The following is a 10384-nucleotide window of genomic DNA, read 5'->3' as shown; positions in this document are numbered from 1 at the left end:
TCAAAATCGCCGAGAAACGCCGTGTACTTGATGAGCAAGTGCATGCGTATCTCGAGATGACTGATCACCTCATAATAGTCGGGGATTTTACCCCAACCCTTCTCCACCTGACCCAACCACCAGTCTTCTAGTAGAGAGTCGTCCTCCCCCCACTCCCCCCTCAGATCTGGGCCTGGGAATGGGTGATTCTGCATTTTCACTATAAAAGAACAACATAATCATCAATGCCACATTGTAAACTCACTACTAATGTCACTCAAATTACTATTGAATCTCTCAAAAATTTTGAAATACTTACATTAACGTTGATTTGCAACACACACACTTTTTTAATTTTTCGCGTTGACGTCTTAAGAAGTAATAAAGAAGAAGAGCAGCGGCGAGGCTACTACACGGTCCAGGCTCCATACACTTCCCCTCCTCTGTCGCTTAGTTGTTTGGGTGTCTGGCGTCGCAACTCAAGTATTTATGTTTGGAGGAATACGGAGAGGCATTGAAAAAATGAGGCATATATAGAATATATATATTCGATTTTCCTTCTTTAGTCAATAGATAATTTCAAACACAGATAATTTCAAAATAATGAAAAGAGTAAATATTCACATGTCTTAAGGCATAGATAGTAACAGAAGGTTTTTCACTCCCTCAATTTCAGAGTGTTGGGGAAAAAAAAAGATTCTAGTGTAGCGCAAGCAATAATCCATAGTATCACATCAGACAGCAGAAGCGTTTTAGGAATTCTCTTCGAGCGTTTACAACTGAAACAGATAAAATAAGACAAATGAATTAGTGATTTATTTTTTTTGCATTGATTCAGTCAATTGATAAAATTAGGGTATTGTATTTTCTCCAATATCACATGATTTATCTCAATTGGTTATTATTTTTTTTCGAAACTTCATAGAAACTTACTTCTGGATAAATTTTGATATTAGCCGGCAATCGCCCAGGATGTTTCAAAGAGTCAGTTGGACGAAACAATACATTGCCATGAGGACAGGTGTTTTATTATAGTTGGAAGCCGGACGGGAGAGATTTTAGGTTAGAAATAACACTTCAAATTATTTACAAGTTTTAAAGTGTCGTTATGTCCAGAGAATGATTTTAGCGTCGAATGGACATGTTTTAATTCGTCACATTAAAATCAAAGCTAAAATTATTGAATTTTATAATTATTGAACGACGCAAAGTTTTATACGCTTACCTTTGTTTAAAATATAATCTATACATCTCGTATCTCGAGATGACTGATCACCTCATAATAGTCGGGGATTTTACCCCAACCCTTCTCCACCTGACCCAACCACCAGTCTTCTAGTAGAGAGTCGTCCTCCCCCCACTCCCCCCTCAGATCTGGGCCTGGGAATGGGTGATTCTGCATTTTCACTATAAAAGAACAACATAATCATCAATGCCACATTGTAAACTCACTACTAATGTCACTCAAATTACTATTGAATCTCTCAAAAATTTTGAAATACTTACATTAACGTTGATTTGCAACACACACACTTTTTTAATTTTTCGCGTTGACGTCTTAAGAAGTAATAAAGAAGAAGAGCAGCGGCGAGGCTACTACACGGTCCAGGCTCCATACACTTCCCCTCCTCTGTCGCTTAGTTGTTTGGGTGTCTGGCGTCACAACTCAAGTATTTATGTTTGGAGGAATACGGAGAGGCATTGAAAAAATGTGGCATATATAGAATATATATATTCAATTTTCCTTCTTTATTCAGTAGATAATTTCAAACACAGATAATTTCAAAATAATGAAAAGAGTAAATATTCACATGTCTTAAGGCATAGATAGTAACAGAAGGTTTTTCACTCCCTCAATTTCAGAGTGTTGGGGAAAAAAAAAGATTCTAGTGTAGCGCAAGCAATAATCCATAGTATCACATCAGACAGCAGAAGCGTTTTAGGAATTCTCTTCGAGCGTTTACAACTGAAACAGATAAAATAAGACAAATGAATTAGTGATTTATTTTTTTTGCATTGATTCAGTCAATTGATAAAATTAGGGTATTGTATTTTCTCCAATATCACATGATTTATCTCAATTGTTTATTATTTTTTTTCGAAACTTCATAGAAACTTACTTCTGGATAAATTTTGATATTAGCCGGCAATCGCCCAGGATGTTTGAAAGAGTCAGTTGGACGAAACAATACATTGCCATGAGGACAGGTGTTTTATTATATTTGGAAGCCGGACGGGAGAGATTTTAGGTTAGAAATAACACTTCAAATTAATTACAAGTTTTAAAGTGTTGTTATGTCCAGAGAAGGATTTTAGCGTCCAATGGACATGTTTTAATTGTCACATTAAAATCAAAGCTAAAATTATTGAATTTTATAATTATTGAACGACGCAAAGTTTTATACTCTTACCTTTGTTTAAAATATAAGGGAAAAAGAGCTTGATTTAGGGATAGGGTTTGAGTTGAGACAAATTTCTAATCAAGACATTTGGAGTTGTAATGAGAATCAAATTTGAATTTAAATATATTTTGTATAACTGCTTGGTTTACAAAAACATGAGCGTGATTTTACAGAAATCTAGGTAGCTAAAATTCCTATCCCTGGAATTATCTGAAGGATTCAAATTTGAGTTTACAAATTTTGGTACTCACAATTCGGTCTGTTATTTATAAATTATTCGATGTACTTGTAGATCCTTGGGTAAATCCGTAATTTCCTCACCAGCAATTAGTCGCGCTAAAGGCTATTATGGATACTTTTGCGGAAACACTTTCTTCTACTCGTTGATATTTTAATGAATTTTTGGCAGTTGAAGTTGAAGATTTTTAAGGGTTTGGTTGAGCCTGTCCACAACGCGTTATAATAAACGAATTCCTTATTTGCAAGAAAAGTCACCACTCTCGGTTAAAGAAATTTTATTCTCGGATAATTTCAATTGTTCGTAACTTACTATTAATTCAGGACTATCCCGTGTAGTCGAAGGAAGGATTGAAAAACCGGACCGATTAAATGAACTATTTCCACCAGAATTGTTACTGCTCCGTCGCTGCTTCAAGACTGTTTAATTTTGATTTTTCTGACATTTGTATATGAATTTTGGGGTCACTTGTCACATGGGCTCCAACGAGTCCATTTTTAATTGGTGGAAAATGTCGTATGACTTTTCCCACTCTTTTGATTTTCATGGGGAAGTAGTTCATTTGGTTTTTGGGGTCTTAATTAATCGGTTTGCAATCGTTCCTTCGCGCACGAATCTTAGTATTGGGTAATTGGGGCGTGCTGAGTGCGCCATTTCATCACTTTTGAACTCGATTCCAATGTCTTTGGAATTTTTAATCGAGTTCAAGTGCTGAAATGTATTCAATTTGACTTACAATTGTGGGTTTGGTTCTTAATTACATGTAGCTTATAGTTATGATCCTATATAAAATTTATTCGAGTCTTAAATTTCTAGTATAAAATTTTTTGGACATTACAGTGTATTTAACAAAGTATGAGCCTGTANATTCAATTTGACTTACAATTGTGGGTTTGGTTCTTAATTACATGTAGCTTATAGTTATGATCCTATATAAAATTTATTCGAGTCTTAAATTTCTAGTATAAAATTTTTTGGACATTAAAGTGTATTTAACAAAGTATGAGCCTGTATACATAATTCGATGTTTTGATAATATTTATGAGAGATATAGTTCATCAACTCTTAACGTTTTAATGAAGGTTGTTGAATCACTGGTTAATTACAAGATAAGAGAAACGTGTTCAATGACAGGCAGTTTTACATTCACACCATTGGGGGGGTGAGATCCAGGTAGGAAAAAAAAGAGGGAAATCAAAAATGGGAGGAGGTGTGACTGGAAGGTGTCGCCAGTCAGCGGAGAGAATATTAACGACTGAATTTAACATGGATATTCAAATCAATTTCTCAACAACAGGCAATCAACTTGGCTCGTACACCCGCCATTGCAAGGAAAGTACCACCAAATTTGAAGTGTCGATTGACGACATCCCTCAGCTTCTTCTTCATAACTCTTTCAAACATCACACCCTCCCATTCTTGTGGCACGAAACCCTCCACTGATTCGGGTTGTACAGTATCAGAATTCACTGGAATCACCGGTTGCGGCCCTGGTGTTGTCTCATGAATCACCGCCTCCACCTCTGGTGTAGCCTCTAGAATCACTACCGCTGGTGTAAGAGCCTCTGATGTATCCATAATGATAGATTCATCAGGAGTATTACCTGCTGCTGCCGGACTCAGGATGTGTCTGAGATGACAGGTGAGTCTGTCTCCATTGAATAAGAGATTTTTGGAATGGAAGGAGAGCCTTCCACCACCACCACAGACTCAGAGCTCTCTGCTGATGAGTTCGAAATATGAACAGAGCCTCTCTCCTCTGGCTCTGAGCTCTCTGGAGAGTCTAGAATATTGACGGAGCCTCGTTCCTCTGAGTCTGGACTCTCTGGAGACTCTGGCTCTGGGCTTTCAGGAGAGTCAGGAATATTGACAGAGCTTTATTTCCCCTCTGAAATACTAATGGAGCCTCTTTCCTCTGGCGCTGGGCTCTCTGGAGACTCTGGATCTGGGCTCTCTGGAGACTCTCCTTGTTTAGACAACGCGTACGTGCCCGCTGATATATATATATATATATATATATATATATATATATATATATATATACTCGCTAGGTCACAGCTAACTCTGTGACGTAAAATTTCAATTTCAATGATAATCCATTGGATACTTTTGTCTGAAAAATTCTTCTTCTTGAGAGTCTTGAATAATTATCTGAAAAAAAAATTCTCAAAAGAAATGTCGACATTTGATCGGGCTCTCCAACGGCTCGCCACCAAGCACTATGAAGGCCGTTCCTTCGATCGTGATTGTTTACAGAAGACGTACGTGTCCACTGTTGATTACAGGCGTGCAACGTACTTCAACCCCCCCTTACTATAAGACATAACCATCTGATATCCGCATCCCAATCTCAACATCCCCCCCACACAGCGCCATCTCCCAGCGCGTTTTAAAGTTTGTATCCCACCATTCCCCCGCCTCCCACCGCCGACGGCGCCATCTCACAGCGCGTTTTCGAGGTTTGTATCCAGAACCCGTACTGTTTACCTACTCTTGACTTTATCAATCTCAATAGCATTAATTTCATAGCGGATCTTTTGAAATAGATGACAAATGGCGTTATTCACAAATTTTGTAGTTGTAGAGATGGTGTTGTTCGATTTAAGCAGTTTACCAGTGATGTGTAAGTAACTTTTGCTTGGTAAACAACAGAGATCCTGATTCTGTACAGTAATTCGAATTTCATCACTATTATCCAGTGCTGTTGAGGCATATGGCTGATGTGCAGGGATCTCATAGTGTGCCATGGAATCCTCAAAGACCGGCGGGAGTTTGATATTCAGGCTTTCCTCCATGGGATACAACAGGCAAATAAAATTTTTATTACATTGTGCTGGATCAAAGTACTCTGGCACGGGGCTTCTACCTACTTTTATGAGGGCTCGGCGATCCAGCACAGTGGATTATATTTATTGGAACGATCCAACTGAACTTGTGGACCGTCTTCGATTACTAGTAGCATCACAGAAACCTGGAAATCCCAGTCATGATAACGAAATTATAGCAATTATCGAAGAACTTTGCGAGGCGGGAATTATATATTAGAGTATGCACATTGCCATCTGTTGTCATTTGCGAAATGAGTGTTGACGTGTTTGGTCGCCACTTAATCTCTGATAGTGGCTGCTACAATCGAGGCCCACCCGGCGTTGGTTATAAAGTAACTGCAAATGGCAATTATAATCTTCTGGATAAAAGACTGAGTAATGTTGCAACTCCAGTGGACCCACACGATGCTGTCACACTACAGACTCTAAATGCAAAAATTAACGAATTGCAAATTGATATAAAACGTAAGTGTGCGGATATTAATAGACGAATTGATAGATTAATGAGAATACCGGAAAGAAGACCAAGCGATTCTAAAAACGTCGGAGAATAAATTGGATGTCGTGACAGCATTACATCGTCCAGCACGAAGAAATTATCCTCGGCGACGAGTCAACATTCGTGATCTGGATGAAACATGACAGGCAGATTTGGTCGATATGACAGCTTACGCCAAAAGCAATAATGGAAATAGATTTTTGCTCACTGTAATCGATACTTTTTCCAAATTTGCTTGGGCTGAGCCGATAAAAAGAAAAAATGCTCAGGATGTTACGAGAGCTATGAGTTCTATTCTTCAACGGGGGCGTGNCTGTTCAAGATGAAACTTGCAGAACAAGAAGACTGCAGACTGTGCGGAGGCGATAAGGAGGGCGTCATCCACATTTTATGTGAATGCCCCCTATTAGCACTCCGTCGCTATAAAATCTGGGGCCAGGCTTTCCTGAAACCAGAGGACTTACAACAAGCGGCTGTCACCAGCCTTATTAGCCTAGTGAGAAACACAGGGCTGGGGCTGTGTGACTGACCGAAACTAAGGCGGAAGTTACAAAAGATCGTATGATTTAGGTGACTCTGGGCGCTTTAAGTGACCAGCCGCACTTTTTTTTATTCTATTCTATAAGTTCATTTTTGGCTCTAAATTTGCAGAATCAGATCAAGATAATCGGCATATAGATAACTCCAATAGTCCCAAAGTGATCCCTTTTCATGCGGACGTCCACATATATGACGTGAAAAAAAAATTTACCAGTGAAGAATTTGAAAATGCCGCGTATTTTTTTTGTGAATAACTTCGTGTCACATATTGACCAATCAAAATTGAGGATTCGCGGTCAGGCAGTTTCGAGATATTTCGAGATAAAACAACTTCACGTTTCTTTCATCTTTAGTAAATAGGATTTCAGCCTCACGTAATTCTTCAATAATGGAGAGGATCTCGTTGGTATAACTGGTGTTACCAGCGGTTTGAGATGCCATGAGTAAACGAAGTCTATCTACCAATTCATTCGGATTATCCCAATAAATATAGTCCATTTTTCTGGATGTTGTGTTCGGAGCAATCATCAAATTTGGTATCAGAGCTGTATAAGTTTTTGAAGTTGATGTTACTAGTGGTGAAATTATTTTTTTTCAATTTTTCAGTGAGATTTTTATCTCTTATAGGCTTGGATGGATCACAGTACATTTGATGGGCATGTGTACTACGTAAAATTTCGCCATAATGCTTTCTATCTGTTGTCGTTACATACATTGTCTCTGGATTTTTATTGAATATCAATGTTACTAGACCTGAAGTCAATTCATATTGCTTCTCACCAATAATCATTGTATCACCATTAAAAGTAACAATTGCATTTCTAATTTTCCAGTTCTCACCGCTTTTACGAACACCAACTTGTTTATCCAGTTCTTTTTCTCTTTTCGTTCCAAACTTGTTCAGATAAAATTGAAGGAGATTTCCAGTGTCAGATTTATTCAAGGGTGATGATTTATCAGCTAATTCGTCATCAGATGTCGTGGTGAATTCTTTTTTTGAAGAAAAATTATCTTCGATGAATGATGGATCTTGCTGTTGACTTAATGAAAGTGGTGAAATTTCATGCTGATCATCTGTTCTACTTTCTTCTTTAACTGTCATCTTTTTTTTCTTATTTCTCATGAATCCTTTATAGTTATTCTGCTGTTACACTTCCGCATGATCAGCCAATTTTTCGAGAGGAGTTGTTACTGCTTTTAAGGCTTCGCTAATAGTACGCTCAGTAAAATCTTTATCCAGTTTTATAGCTTTATATTTATGACGAATTACTTTACTTGCTTCAGCCATGTGATGCAACACGGCTGACTCTTGTTGCCGCTTCTTGCGCTGCATGTTGAAGGGTTTGCGTTCAATTCAACACTGTCTCAAACTGCAATGATCAATCGCTATTTATGTGCACATAGCAATCGAATCCTTTCCTGTACCGCCCGTCATGCAATTCACAATCTTTATTAATGGTGATAAATGCATATTTATCAGTATTCCAACATGCTGAGCACAATTCTTTGAACTGTGTGACCTACCAGTATTGACATGATCATGGCAGATGTGCTTCAAATTCATCTCATCCTGACGGAAGAGTATGAGCAAATTTGTATTATCGCGCACTAAGTGCTTTGGAATACGAGCGTAAATTTGACAGAGATAGAAACAGTCTACATTCCGATGTCGACCCATGCAGAAAAATGCGCGCATATTATCTTGTTTTTCACAGGCAACATCATCGAAAATCATTATAGAGTTGGGTTTAGTCTCCTCAGGTTTCACCACTTCATCATGATCATTGAAGGGAAAATAGCCAATAACTTCCACTGATTCCAATAACTCTCTTAAGAATTGATATTTTGGTTGATTCAGAGATTTTGAGTATACGTAAATATTCTCAAATTTCAAGTCATTGGGGTGAGTAATGAGTGCAAACAGAGCATTCGTTTTACCACAGTTGGAGGGTCCACATATGATTGCGCGTACAGTATTAGGCAGAAGCGGACCATGACGATTTTTCTGCTTGTCATGTCATTATCATGGACTACACTGGGATACTCCTGGAGAAATTAAGTATGATGGAGTGAATGAGTTCATCAATGGTATTGTGAATGGTGTTAAATACATCTATGTTAAAGGTCTTGAGAAGAAAAAATGGATGGAGAGAATCCTCAAGAACGATATACCTGTTGATGATTTGGATGACTTTGGCTGTCCAGTGTTAGAGAATGTCGAAGTAGAAATGAAGTGTGTTTATCATCATAGTCTCTTTGATGGAGGTCCTATCCAATAACATTGTGCTATAGAAAATGCACAGCGTTTGAAGAAATGGTACGCCAAGTACAACGCCGGGTGGTTGGAAAAATCATTAACTAAGTATTGCGAAACCCAACATTTGAATTCATTGACAAACCAGGAAATTTCGTTCCTTCCCAAATGTTTCATCAAAACCGTTGCTAAGGATACCGTGGATGCAACTTGGGAGAAATTGTCAGAGAGCATGAAGAAGGATCCAAGTATTGCTGGTCTACGTTATTGTCGCGCACACTGGTCTTCATTAGCTGCGATTGCACACAACCAAATCCCTCCAGCAATAGCAGAGTGCCCTGTATGTCAATATCTGCGTTGGTAATATATACAGTCTCCATACCACAGTAAATTCTTCGAAAACCATTCCCCTCCTTCTCCAGTGAGATCACCGTTTTGGCCCGCAGACTCTCGTGCAAAACTTCATCAGTACGCTCTCGAATTTTGCTAATAGCACAACATAATTATTATCATTTTTCTCTGATTGCAATTTGAAAAAAAATCTCAAAATCTCAAAAAGAATCATCTTTGAAAATTTTATTGGAGCTGGAGAATGACGACAATGTGGTGATTGGATCGAGCAAACACAGCACTGATACCTCCTTGGATGCAGCTCACAACTTCATTAGTGTTAGTGAAATATGAACTGTTGAATAACCGTGCATAAGTGTGATCACTGGACCAATAGACATTATTCAATCTTTGTGTGGATATTATCACGGAATTAATTATCGATTTGCAAGGGTTCCGCCGGAATGAACATTTTATTTTAAGAGTTGGGTGCAATGTCAGTACAGTCATCAGCTATGGAAGAATCTTTCACTCCCCACATTGTTTTTCAACCACCAACCAGTCAGAACCAACAGATGGATCACAAATAATCATCATGGAGTATTGTGGAAAACTGGCGAATGTAATTACAATGATATTGAAAAAGTATTCCATAGTATTTTGAGGAATGTAACAAAAATTTATGCGAAAGGGATGGAGAAAGTGCGATATTTGGAACAACTATCACTGAGGGGCTCTTATAAAATCATTAATTTGGATGATTACAATTGTTCAAACATTAAGAATTTTTACATCAAAGATTGTTCACATCCACAAATCCATCAAAACATCAAGACACCTGACAAAACAATCTGCTGTGCTTTAGTAAATGCGTATGGATTAAAACAGTGGTTCGAAAGCAATTACCAACTCATTGAAACTGACGAAAATGATTTTAATGAAATTTTTGCGTGAAAACTAATTATCCCACAACTTATGTCAACAAAAATTTATTTCTGAGTGAAAACTAATATTATACAAATTATGTGAACATTTTTTATTTACTGTATCGTCATTAGTTAGGTATTGTCTTTTATTCGCAATTTATTTTTCTGCATCATTTATTATGTATCATTATTTTCTGATTTTTTTCCAAATATATAGAGATTGAGAGAGCTTTTTTTTCTATCAATGAATAAAATATTGGGCTTGTTATTTATTCATCTCGTCTTTTTTTTTAAGAACAATTTCAGACGATCATCTTCTTCTTCGAGCTACATTGAATTGCTGTGGTCTCTTTAAATAGTGAAATATACAGTCTGCTTTATTCCACAT

The 10384-nt window shown here is 37.6% G+C and overlaps 1 long non-coding RNA gene across 1 annotated transcript; it reads right to left on the bottom strand.

Moving 5' to 3' along the window:
- Positions 1-509: 509 nt before the first annotated feature.
- LOC107046044 lies at positions 510-1587 on the bottom strand. Its single transcript, XR_001461510.2, has 3 exons — positions 1486-1587; positions 1205-1386; positions 510-758 (listed from the first exon to the last, which is right to left on the bottom strand). It is a non-coding gene; the product is annotated as an uncharacterized LOC107046044 (long non-coding RNA).
- Between the last annotated feature and the right edge of the window lie 8797 nt (positions 1588-10384).

This window comes from Diachasma alloeum, unplaced genomic scaffold (genome assembly GCF_001412515.2).
Source record: "Diachasma alloeum isolate Michigan unplaced genomic scaffold, Dall2.0 Dall_scaffold_01187, whole genome shotgun sequence".
Classification (NCBI taxonomy): domain Eukaryota; kingdom Metazoa; phylum Arthropoda; class Insecta; order Hymenoptera; family Braconidae; genus Diachasma; species Diachasma alloeum.
Note: the sequence above shows the minus strand (reverse complement) of the source record. Positions and strands in the feature narration are given on the sequence as shown.